General features: G+C 37.6%; 1 protein-coding gene across 1 annotated transcript in view; it reads left to right on the top strand.

The window, feature by feature from the left end:
* Window positions 1-13653, top strand: part of LOC124621141 (organic cation transporter protein-like) — a 67529-nt gene that overhangs the window by 34364 nt on the left and 19512 nt on the right. The gene's annotated exons all lie outside the window — the stretch shown is intronic.

Raw genomic sequence — 13653 nt, 5'->3', positions numbered from 1 at the left:
TGCAAAATTTGCTAACTATGTTTTAGAAAGTACCGAGAAAATTGAATTTTTAGTTTCCTTTATAAGCTACAAATAATTGTGTCATCACAGGGATTATTCCACTGCAGTAATTAGCTAATTGATTTATTGATTCATCCTTTAAATCTTTCCAGATTGTGGGATACAGAAAACACACACACACACACAGCAATTATTTCAGCACGTACATGAATTTTAGCTTTATCCACAAAGGTTCTTGCAATAATGATGTCTTGTAGAAAAGCTTAATGCATGACTGGCTAGTTAACTGATTATTTTTTAATAATTAACAGAAAATAGACATATTGCTGCACTTATATGGTTTGGACAAACATCATTCAAGTTACTTAACAACTCGCGCACAGCTATATCGAAAACAAATCACTACGTAAATGGAATCAGTGTATCCAGTCATTTTATTAAATCACTAAATGATTATAAAACAATGAAGAAGTTATTTTTTTCCTGCACTTTATACATCTGCGTCACTATTGTCACTTTCTTCTATACCAGGTTCAGGAACTGTGTCGGTGGCTGCAGTTGAAGTAGGAAGAGACTTATACTAAGTACAAAATTCCTCAGGAATGACTCCATTTTTGCATCAATGTCACTTCTTTTTCTTTCCACTTATTGGCAGAATCTTAGGATGAAGATCTTGTAAGTCAATATTTCCATATTTAAATGATGTCCTTTACCAGATGTATGTATTTCCTTATAATCTCATGAGTGATTGTATCTGTACTGTCACTCTTGCCTTGAATTTAACTTTTAACCAGTTAACTTTATTTCTGAGACTGTCACTACTTCTGTTTTTAATGATAGATGCAGAATTTTTAAACAAATCCTTGAATTCTGCATTTTTCAATTCGTGTACTGCATAAGGTGAACCTTTCTTATTTCAAAAACTTTTTGATCTTGGTCTGAATATGTGTAGTCAATCCTGCAGGGTATAAACAAGTACATATTTCATTGCACATTCAGTTGCACTATGCATGTGTCCACTTCCATTAATGTATGACCATATTCAAGAAACTTATGTTAAATAATGTGTAAATTTGTTGTATGAACCAAGTACAGAAACAACGCAGCTATGTTTTGATTCCTGTTCTAATCCCAAAGGTGTCAGAGAAGAATGAAATGTGTTTTAATTGAATCAGCTGTGGGTTCTTGATGAAACATTGTAAATTAATTAAACAAACACTGTTTTAGCCTTTTTTCACAATTTATTATTAATGTTGTTGCACAACCTAGGTTTCAGATTATAAGCCCATTTTCAAGTACATTACTTATTCCCAAAGATGATAATACATTGATAAACATGATGATGAGGCAATGATAATCTGAACTTCTTTGGTATCGATCCATAGCTTAATGTACAATTACATCACTGACCCTTTTTTTTAACAAATTACATCTGTTATTACACATTCACCAATTATACTACAATGACCAGCCTAGAGTTATGCATCAGCTAAGATATTTTTAACTACGGTGGACTGGGGCCCAAAGCTTTGGTCTATCCTGCGGTTGTGATCTCATCTAAAAGAGGCGAATAATTGAATTGAGTTTGCTCATTTAATATTAGGTGTGGGGTTATACACATCTATTTTTTAATTTCTATGATTTCTAATTGGTCGAGTTTGGCCCCCGTTTCCTCTTTGTGTAAGGCTTGTACATATATTGAGTATTTGTGGTTAGTGTTCAGGCAATGTTCTGCAAAGGCTAAATCAGGCTTCCTCAATCTCCAGCTTCTGTGGTGTTCCTTAAGCCTGGTACTGATTGACCTCCCCATCTGTCCAATGTAACAAGGCTGACACTCTCGGCATGTGATTTTATAAACCCCACTTTTCGTGATAGCGGGTTGTTTTTCTTTTGCATGGTTTACCAAAGCTCTGCAAACCAGAAGTGCCAATCTGTCCAGTGGTATCTGCAATACATGCTCCAGTACTCAAGACTGCCAAAAGACTCGTCATCATCAAGAAGAAGCTGAGCTTCAAAGGGAAATATAGCATTAAGGACAGTTTAGATTTAGTTAACAAGTTAACAGATGTTAAGGGGAGTTGGAATGCCCTATCTCGCCAATGTTAAATTTGCTAACTTTGTGTACCTTTTTCTTTGGAACTATTATCTTCAGAACTTTGAAATTCTGGCAGAGGTTTTCAGCATATATTGTGAGCCCACTGAACTAGAACCAATGTTTTCTTTTTGTTGGTATAGTATTTATGAATTTTTTACCATTAAGCCATTTTTTATTGGAAAAAGTATAACATAAACTTCCCTAGTTCAGAGAATAAGCCAGTTCTTGTCATGATTCTAGTTCAGTGGCCTCTTTGAACTGTTTTGCAGCATTTCTGAAAATTTGAATGTTGTTGGTTGAGTGGTTTATGAGATAAAGGTACATGTAACACTAAAAATGTCAAATGCCAGAAAATGCGATTAAAGTAATTTATTATGAAAATTCACAAATACCTTTTATTCTATTATCAAAAGTGTCCAGCAGAGTAATCAGGGTCATCTTCTAGTTCTTCTTCTTCACCTAGAAGCTTTCTTCTCCTTGCTGCCCTTGCTTTTTTTGTATTAAATTCAGCTGCATACTGAGCCTTCCTTACTCGCACGCTGTCCAGAAGCTGAAGACCTCTGATGGTGTTGATACCAGGAGCAATGCCGAGCCTTGCCATGACCTTTAGCCTACCCATATGACCATCATTGAATGAAATAACAGCATCACTGACTCCCCATTTCAATGTTTTTATCCCAACAAATACATTCTTAGGTACACGAGTCCAAATGAGGTTGTTGAACGACTCGTTTTGATTCTGGGTACAACCATGAAGACATTTTCGCAGAAGATCAGGATGCCCCAAGTCTCTATATATTGGTTTAATTACTTCCATAACAGCCAATGGAATATAATTTTTATGGTGATAAGGATCCCCAGTAGCTTGAGATTTTCTATAATTGCACCATGACTGAGGACCATCTGGACAAGCAAAATGTTGAGGATTATCATCAGTTGATGATCGATGTAAATATGTGGCCCATACAGCTTGTCTCATTTCCTGCAAATTATTTGCATTATTTCTTATTGCCATACCATAGTATTGTTGTAATTCATTTATAATTTTATCTGACAGGCGACCTCTAATGGTTTTACCATCTGACAAAATTTTGTCCTTCAGATTCTGTTTCAGTTTCCTTAGACGAGTGCCCATTCGTTTCTGAACATGACCGACACATTCTAGTTTAGTTATTGTCTTATTGACATATGGCATGGATTCTGTAACACTTTTGTATGCCTTGGAGTCCCCATCTCCAAGGAATTTTGTGTAAAATACTCCCCGTTCTTTTTCTGATCTGCTAAACATTTTCACAGCAGCGGCAGCCTCCATGCCTCCACTCGTACCTTCATAATTCTTGCTACATATGTGAGCTGCTTCTATCTTACCAGATGCACAATGGTAACAATGTTTAGTGAGCACTTCATAGTCCAAAACTTTACCGCTGTCCACACTAGTAACAGTAGCAACAGCATTTTTGGATGTGTGACCCCTTTTCTGCCAGGTTCCATCAAAAGCAACAGGGATATCTGGGTTTCCTTCATTTATATATTTTGCTTCACTGGCAGCAGCTTTCATTGATAAATCTGCTACAGACTGAACAGCATCTCCTATCACTTCAGTGTAATTGTCAATTTTAGCAGGTGGAGGTGGAAGATTCATTATGGCACAAAATGTTTGAGCAGCAGTATGTCCTTTACCAATTGCTCTCATTGCATACATTAGCCTGATATTACTCTCAAACAAATTGCTACTGCATGTTTTAGAGCTCCAAAAACAGGTCTCATTTTCACAACTGGCACAAACTATAGCAATTTTGCAGGAAAGTCCTATAGATTTTGTTATGTTCATATCAAAAGAACCTCCACAAAGATTACAACACAAACATTTCTTCATAAACTCAGTAAAAACAGGAAAGTCGACTAAAACATATTGTTCATTAGAAGCTTCATCTGTAATTTCACTTGCACAGTTTGATAACTTCTTTTTTGATGCACTGGTGGGCGTGTCTCCTTCACACATCTCAGCTGTACAAACGTCAGAACTTTCACCAGCATCAACAGGTGCTGAAGCAGAATCACTTGAACAAACGTTATTTGTAAATCTATTACCGCGAAACTTTCGCTTTTTAAATAATGATGCACTCCTAGGCATCGTAGAAACTACGCACTCACCACTGAAAGTCAAAACAAGACAGATAACAAACTCCAAATGAGCGACAAACTAAACTCGAGGCTCAAAACAAACACTCACAGATCAAAAACTGAACAATAAACACAGCTAGTCGTAAAAACAATGGTACCTATGGAAGGATCAAAGATTCTACAACTGAAGAGTGAAATCCACAGCCTTCTATATGTAATGTTTTCGGAAATGCGAAGATTTAAATGTGTACAAATCACAAGATGGGTAACTTTGCTGGGCGCACATGTAATTTTGAAAAATTAAATAAAAATACTTCCAATTGGAATTTCTTAACAAATTTTGCACCATTTTAAGCAGAAAATTTCAAATTAAGTTATAAGGTTAAAAACTGAAAATGTGAATTTTTTCCATTTTCCGGCATTCCAACTCCCCTTAAGGTTCCAACAAATGCAACATTAGTCTCTTTTGATGTGCATAGCTTGTTCATATGTATTCCAGTGCAAGACTGTATAAATATTGTGCCACAATCATTGTATTCACACAAAATAACTCTAGAAAATCAGCTGAGCATTGCTAGTAGAGGGGAATGTTATTTCAATCAAAATTATTACTGCTTAGAAGGGAGCTATTACCAGCAAACAGATGGTCGGGCAATAGGCTCACATTTATCCCCCATACTAGAGGACAAATGTAAGGATGTAGAGGCTTATCTCACGAGGGGTAAGATAGATACAGCCTACAGGAAAATTAAAGAGACCGTTGGAGAAAAGAGAGCCACTTGTATGAATATCAAGAGCTCAGATGGAAACCCAGTTCTAAGCAAAGAGGGGAAGGCAGAAAGGTGGAAGGAGTATATAGAGGGTCTATACAAGGGCGATGTACTTGAGGACAATATTATGGAAACGGAAGAGGATGTAGATGAAGATGAAATGGGAGATACGATACTGCGTGAAGAGTTTGACAGAGCACTGAAAGACCTGAGTTGAAACAAGGCCCCGGGAGTAGACAACATTCCATTAGAACTACTGACGGCCTTGGGAGAGCCAGTCCTGACAAAACTCTAACATCTGGTGAGCAAGATGTACGAGACAGGCGAAATACCCTCAGACTTCAAGACGAATATAATAATTCCAATCCCAAAGAAAGCAGGTGTTGACAGATGTGAAAATTACTGAACTATCAGTTTAATAAGTCACAGCTGCAAAATACTAACACGAATTATTTACAGACGAATGGAAAAACTGGTAGAAGCCGACCTCGGGGAAGATCAGTTTGGATTCCGTAGAAACACTGGAACATGTGAGGCAATACTGACCTTACGACTTATCTTAGATGAAAGACTTAGGAAAGGCAAACCTACGTTTCTAGCATTTGTAGACTTAGAGAAAGCTTTTGACAATGTTGACTGGAATACTCTCTTTAAAATTTTAAAGGTGGCAGGGGTAAAATACAGGGAGCGAAAGGCTATTTACAATTTGTACAGAAACCAGATGGCAGTTATAAGAGTCAAGGGGCATGAAAGGGAAGCAGTGGTTGGGAAGGGAGTGAGACAGGGTTGTAACCTCTCCCCGATGTTATTCAATCTGTATATTGAGCAAGCAGTAAAGGAAACAAAAGAAAAATTTGGAGTAGGTATTAACATCCAGGGAGAAGAAATAAAAACTTTGAGGTTCACCGATGACATTGTAATTCTGTCAGAGACAGCAAAGGACTTGGAAGAGCAGTTGAATGGAATGGACAGTGTCTTGAAAGGAGGATATAAGATGAACATCAACAAAAGCAAAACGAGGATAATGGAATGTAGTCGAATTAAGTCGGGTGATCCTGAGGGAATCAGATTAGGAAATGAGACACTTAAAGCATTAAAGGAGTTTTGCTATTTGGGGAGCAAAATAACTGATGATGGTCGAAGTAGAGAGGATATAAAATGTAGACTGGCAATGGCAAGGAAAGCGTTTCTGAAGAAGAGAAATTTGTTGACATCAAGTATAGATTTAAGTGTCAGGAAGTCGTTTCTGAAAGTATTTGTATAGAGTGTAGCCATGTATGGAAGTGAAACACGGTCGATAAATAGTTTGGACAAGAAGAGAATAGAAGCTTTCGAAATGTGGTGCTACAGAAGAATGTTGAAGATTAGGTGGGTAGATCACGTAACTAATGAGGATCTATTGAATAGGATTGGGGAGAAGAGAAGTTTGTGGCACAACTTGACTAGAAGAAGGGATCGGTTGCTTGGACATGTCCTGAGGCATCAAGGGATCACAAATTTAGCATTGGAGGGCAGCGTGGAGGGTAAAAATCGTAGGGGGAGACCAAGAGATGAATACACTAAGCAGATTCAGAAGGATGTAGGTTGCAGTAGGTACTGGGAGATGAAGGAGCTTGCACAGGATAGAATAGCATGGAGAGCTGCATCAAACCAGTCTCAGGGCTGAAGACCACAACAACAACAACTATCAGAAATATCCATGGACAAGTGGGAGACTGATTTTATGAAGAGAGAACCACTGACAAAATATGTTGTATACTGATACAAATATGTAGATGATATTCTTTGTATGTGGAAAGGTTCCAATAGACAACTCCATAAGTTTTTAGAAAATATGAACTGGTAAGTTTTAATTGTAATTTCTGTAAATTAAACATCGAACTATGTGTAGTTTCAGGGCCTATTGTTGTGATGATATAAAAGGGCCCAAGTTTTGGTCATGAGTCAGTCCACAGCACAGTTTCAGATGAGAAACCTGTGGTGGTTAGAACAACAACAATGCTTCAACTTTACTGTGAAATAAGTGTTACACTATTAGGCCGTGTGCTAAAACAATGACAGTGTCTGCTCCATACATACCTTTCTATGCTTCATGAACAGTGCACTTTGTGGTTAGGTTTTTACTGCTCATAGATATTCAATAGTAAACTATTGTAGCCGTATGTGGAGGTTTTCCTGCAACTATTAATGAGGCTTATGGAAAGTTTAAACAATAGCGCACTGGCCATACATATATAACTGTGTATTATTTGGGGGTTGTGAACAATAAAAGTAAAAGACTGTGAAACACAACTGTGCATCTGTCAGCTATATCATTTACAGTAGACAGTAGTTGCACTTCCACCCCCTATTTTTTCAGCCAGTACGTCAACACTGAAGACAATCAGCGGAGAAATAAAAGAAGGCAAAAGCGTCACAACCCCAACACCATTGATAAAATTTTAAGTAAGAAGATGAAGAAGCAAGCCAGGTTCCTACTGCCCCAATGACAAACAGGAAAAAAAATGGTGAAGATTACCTTTTATAGGGAAAACATCTAATAACATAAGTAATATCTTAAAGGCAAAGGGTTTCAAAATGATTCAAATGGCTCTAAGCACTATGGGACTTAACATCTGAGGTCATCAGTCCCCTAGACTTAGTGCTCCTTAAACCTAACTAATCTAAGGACATCACACACATCCATGCCTGAGGGAGGATTTGAACCTGCGACCGTAGCAGCAGCATGGTTCCGGACTGGAGCGCCTAGAATCACTCGGCCACAGCAGTCGGTGCAAAGGGTTTCTATGTGTTTTTCTATGTACCTCAGACAATAGGTGTTTTCTTATTCAATACAAAAGGAAAAAACCAGCTCTCACAAAAAGTGGGGTTTATAAAATCACATGCTGGGAGTGTCAGCCATGCTACATTGGACAGATGGGGAGGTCAATCTGTACCAGGCTTAAGGAACACCACAGAAGCTGGAGACTGAGGAAGCCTGATTTAGCCTTTGCAGAACATTGCCTGAATACTAACCACAAATACTCAATGGATGTACAAATCCTACACAAAGAGAAAACGGGGGCCAAACTCGACCAATTAGAAATTTTAGAAATTAAAAAATGGATGGGTATATCCCCACATCTATTATTAAATGAGCAAACCCCATTTAATTATTCACCTCTTTTAGATGAGATTACAACCCCAGGATAGAAGGAAAACTTTTGGCCCCAATCCACCATAGTTAAAAATATCTTAGCTGATGCATAACTTTAGTCTGGTCATTGTAGTGTAATTGGCGAATGTGTAACAATGGATGTAATTTGTTTAAAAAAATGGTCATTGATGTAAGTGTACATCAGTACCTAAGAAATTGGATCAGTACCTAAGAAGTTGAGATTATCATTGCCTCATCATTATGTTTATCAATGTATTATCATCTTTGGGAATCAGTAATGTACTTGAAAATGGGCTTATAACCTGAAACCTAGGTTGTACAGTAACATTAATAATAAATTGTGGAACAAATAAATGTGTTTTATATCTGGTCAAATCTCTTTATTGTATTTCATGACGCAGGTACAGATTTCTGAGCTACCCCTTGTTCCATTTAGCCCAGTCCAAACAGAGCAGAATGCAACATTTTGCTCAGAAAGTTCACAGATAGTGAAACTGTATGCACATATTTTGAGACTGTAGTACATTTGACTGACTCCTCTTCAAGGTCTTTGTAAGACAGATTGTGAATCAAGTGTGGAACATATAAATGTCTTGTTTGCTTTACATTTTTCTGTATCAGCAACTTTTGCTTGATTGCATTAATTTTTCCTTGCAATATGCTCATTTCCAAGCTTTATTTTCTTTATTGTTCTTTGCTTACTCATAACTCACATGTTTTTGACATTGATCCTTTTTAGGTTTGTGTTGGGTGAGATTGTTGTTCTGACAAAATATTGTTCTATAATCTATTTCACTTACTGGTTTGAAATCCTTACATTCTTCCTCATACAGGCTATACATTTTAGATATACTTAGTATGGGGTCTAAGTACAGCCATTTTGTGGATTTGCTAGAGTAGTGAGACTCCATTGTAGGAAACTCTTCTATGTGTTCTTTAACTTTCTGTACATCATTTGGTTTAATTTTTCTATGTGGAATTCTTTTGTCTATGAAAAGTTTGCCCCTGCCTTTCCTTTATATGCAGTATCAGTAACATCAGCTGAAACATGTAAGGTTTTAATAAAGAAGTTCTTAGAGATTCTGACTTTTTTATTGTCTTTATTTAATTAGTGAATCTTAGAATTCTTACTGTTGTGTTGGCAGAAGAGCCAACACCGTGTTACTAGTAGAGGCTGAAATGCACGCATTTTAGCTCACGCAGGCTGGCATGAGGAGGGAAGAACTATACTGACGTGACGTCTGGAACGTGACAAGGAATTAGAATTCAGAAAGTGGATGTAATTAGTTTGATACTTAACTTTAATCCATTAATGATGAATGTCGCTCTTGACGGTACATGATTCACAATATTATTTGTTCAGAATACATTCATAGTAACTGAATATGGCGCCTTGCTAGGTCGTAGCAAATGACGTAGCTGAAGGCTATGCTAAACTGTCGTCTCTGCAAATGAGAGCATGTGTAGACAGTGAACCATCGCTAGCAAAGTCAGCTGTGCAACTGGGGTGAGTGCTAGGGATTCTCTCTAGACTAGACCAGCCGTATGGCGGCACTTGGTCTGCAATTCACTGATAGTGGCGACACGCGGGTCCGATGTATACTAACGGACTGCGGCCGATTTAAAGGCTACCACCAAGCAAGTGAAGTGTCTGGCGGTGACACCACACTTACATTGTTTCATTGGCTGATCTGTACTTCATCTTTTTGCTGGAGCTAGACTCACAGTGTTAACAAAAATAAAATCTTTCTTCCTTGTATAACTGCAGTCCCAGAAGCTTCCACAAAAGGAGTACCTCATTTCATATGAAAAAGATTCAGTTTTATACTTTTTAATCATGTTCTTCTTCCATGTCTTGGGATCACTTTTATTCCATTTTGTTTATTTACCACTGTTATTCTCTTTTAGGACACTGATTTCTTTAATCATAAGATTTGTACTGTCTACATCACTGGAATATGGTTCATAGTCAGGATCCTTGACAGGACAATCAGAATCAAAATCATTGTCTTCAGCACCAAGCCTGACCACTTCACTAAAATGACTTCCACCCAGCTCATCTGATACAGTTTCTGCTTTGGTTTATCTTGTGCTGCTGACCATGTGGGGACTTCATCATATACTCCGCTTGCATCATTTGTTCTGGTTCCAGTTGATGCACTTGAAGTTTCAGACTCATTTCCTTAAAATAAAAATATGAAATAAAATTACTTCATACATTTTAAAATGTCAGTGCACTGGAAGAATTAAGTTCATGTTTAGAGTATCGTTTTATCGCTTACCTGCACTTTCATCTTCAGTGGGTATCATTTTCTTGGCCAATGGCACAAGCAGAGGACTTCTTGAATTTTTTTTTTTTTAGCAATCAACAATGATACTTACGTCTCATTGTTGAGGTAATGTGACATTATTAGAGGCCAACAATGGATCATGAGCGCTGTTGTTCAAATAATTTCACCAACACTATCAACAAAATGCAGGAAAAATCATTTAAGTGTACCTGAATGATTTGGGCTGTACAGAATATTTAACTGTGCACTTAACAGTTTTCTGCCACATTTGTTGAACTTCTTAGCATTTAACTAGTTTCTCCAGACAAAACACAATCATTTTCTGATACAGACTGCATACACAACCCAAAAATGACAAAATCTGCACTTAACGGGTTTTTGAAGTGAGCCCACAATATCTTGCAAAAGCCCTGAATCTCTGACAAATTTAGTAGTATAGCAAGAAGTTTTCCCAGAATACTTAAAATGGAGCAAGGTAATGCCTGTATTTAAAGGAGGGGATAAAGGATACCCAGAAACTATAGACCCTTGATTATAACAACTGTTCCATCTAAAATAGTAGATACAGTGATTAACAATAGAATGACAATGAAAAAAAAAAAACATCTTAAAACAGTGGTGACCAAGAACTTGGCTCACAACCTGTGCCCTGTCTCACATGCCACAGCACTCAGACTGGCAACACACTTCCCCCCACTGCCATGCGACACTATCTGAGAGGAAGGAAGTGGAAACGGGAAAAACAGTGTCCACATCATATTTAAATGGCGCTGCAGTTGCACTTCATATGGCTTGGTTTCATGTTTCATATTTCTCAACAACACGGATAACAAACAAAACTAATTTTCAGTATTATTTAATGATTTTTGGTGCACTGAAGACATAATATAATTTTCATCTGGTACAAACTGTCAGCATATGGTCAGATTCAGGCAGTTTCACAGATTTCTGCACCCAGAAAGCCATGTAATTGTGACTTATAATTTGACAATAACAACTGTGGCAATTTCATAATTGAAAAACATCTTTGACACATATATGTTGATTGAAATATGGGAGCACTTCTGTAACCTTGATATGGAGATGTAGAAACTCTACCTGAGGACAACAATATAGACATCCTGGACAGTTTTAATGTAAAAGCATTTGTATTCAAAATGAGAATTACACTGCAGATCAACTAGTCGGACCTGCACAAGCACAGGGCACTTTCAAATGAAATCACAGACAGTCTTGGAAACAGTTCAAAAACAGATGTGACATTCGCAGTATCCTCAAAACATTTAGAAAATTATTGTTTTAATTCTCTCAATGCCACAACGAATTCTTCAGATTTATTTTTTTTAACACCAGTGATCTTAGACAGCTGGACTGTGCTTGTTGGAATTTGCCCCTTCTATTGTGTGATTTTCTCTGTAAATGCATCTCCATCTAACTGGAAATAAGTTTTTCCACATTTCAGTGTCTTACTGTGGGTAGTGCTCAGTCAAGTCCACCTACAATGCGAGGTCTGCAATCCAGTCTGGATGTTTTAATTTTCGTTTCTGTGCTCCTTTTTTTTCATAAATTCAATAATAGAGGGTTTCAAATTGAAAAAGCATTTCAGGCATGCCCCTTGACTTAACCAGCATACTTAATAGTTGTATATAAAGTCTACATACCCTTTGTTCATTTCCATCAAAAACTGTTGCAACTGGAAGTAGAATATTGAGTGTGACCTCAGAAATTTCATTATTCATACCACCAGTTTCTTCATGTGTTCCATGCCTGTAAATTTTTCACAGAGTGCTTCTTGAATTACAGATCAATAAATCACATGTGTCAGTCATTGTAATTTTTCGCTCTTTCATTGTCAACTAAATCTTTAAATTATTTCTACATGGTATTGTAATGTTGTTTCATAGCAGATTTGCAGTACTCATCAATTATGCAACAGCATAATAGGCCTTTAGAATTCTCATCCTTCTCTTCTGTCATTCCCATTCATTTTCAAAGGCATGTGACAATAGATTGCTAGACTGCCTCTTTTTATGCAAGCAGCACTGGACTTATGAATGTTCTTCATTCCACAAACAAATGGTGAAGCATAAACAGCACTGACACCATGATTCTGCCAAATCAAAGAGGATTTTGCTGACCAGAAAATGCCACACCACAATACCAAATGAAATGTGAAGAGTTGAGCAAAGCTGAGACAGGCCAAGCCTCAACCTCTATACAGCCTGGACATCCTACTCACATGCAGTTTGGTATGCCGTGGCAAGCTCTGTCTTAAATGGAGCACAACATGGGTTCAGAAAGGAGAAAAATGGAAAATTTCATAACACATAAATGAGATTCTGGAAACTCAGAAGAAATTATTAGGTTTATGCTTACATAACTACTAAGCTTTTTATTGTGCCTGCCACAGAATTCTTCTAGAGCCACTGTGCTGCTGTGGCATAAAAGGAAAAGATGCAGATAGTACAAAACTTTAGTGGGAAACAGGTAATAGTGAGTTGAAATAAAATATTAATCTGGAAGTACAGAGAAAAATGTTGGTATTCAAGAGGTCAAATATGCAGTAGTGCTGAAATGAAATTTTCACTCTGCAGCAGAGTGTGTGCTGGTATGAAACTTACTGGCAGATTAAAACTGTGTGCCAGACCAAGACTCAAACTTGAGACCTTTGCCTTCTGCTGGTAAGTGCTCTACCATCTGAGCTATCCTGTCCTCACAGCTTTACTTCTGCCAGTATCTTGTCTCCTGCCTTTCAAACTTCACAGAAGCTATCCTGCAAAACTTGCAGAATTAGCACTCCTGGAAAAAATGCTAGTTCCAGGAGTGCTAGTTCTGCAAGTTTCACAGGAGAGCTTCTGTGAAGTTTGGAAGGTAGGAGATGAGGCACTGGTGGAAGTAAAGCTGTGAGCACGGGTTGTGAGTTGTGCTTGGGTAGCTCAGATGGTAGAGCACTTGCCCATGAAAGGCAAAGGTTCCGAGTTCAAGTCTCGGTCTGGCACACAGTTTTAACCTGCCAGGAAGTTTCAGGACTTATGCTATTTGTCTTGTATAAATGGTTTCTTAGGAGAAATGTTTAGTATTCAAGGATCTGAGAGGAATGATCATTCAGAGCAAAAGACCTAGTAAACACGGACCCTACAATTCATAACTTATGAGCACTTCTTCATCTAAAAATTATTCAATTTCATTGTGGCATGGTGCCACAGTAACCAGTTT

Source organism: Schistocerca americana, chromosome 1 (assembly GCF_021461395.2).
Source record: "Schistocerca americana isolate TAMUIC-IGC-003095 chromosome 1, iqSchAmer2.1, whole genome shotgun sequence".
Classification (NCBI taxonomy): domain Eukaryota; kingdom Metazoa; phylum Arthropoda; class Insecta; order Orthoptera; family Acrididae; genus Schistocerca; species Schistocerca americana.
The sequence above is the reverse complement of the archived record's forward strand: the minus strand, read 5'-3'. Positions and strand labels throughout refer to the sequence as shown.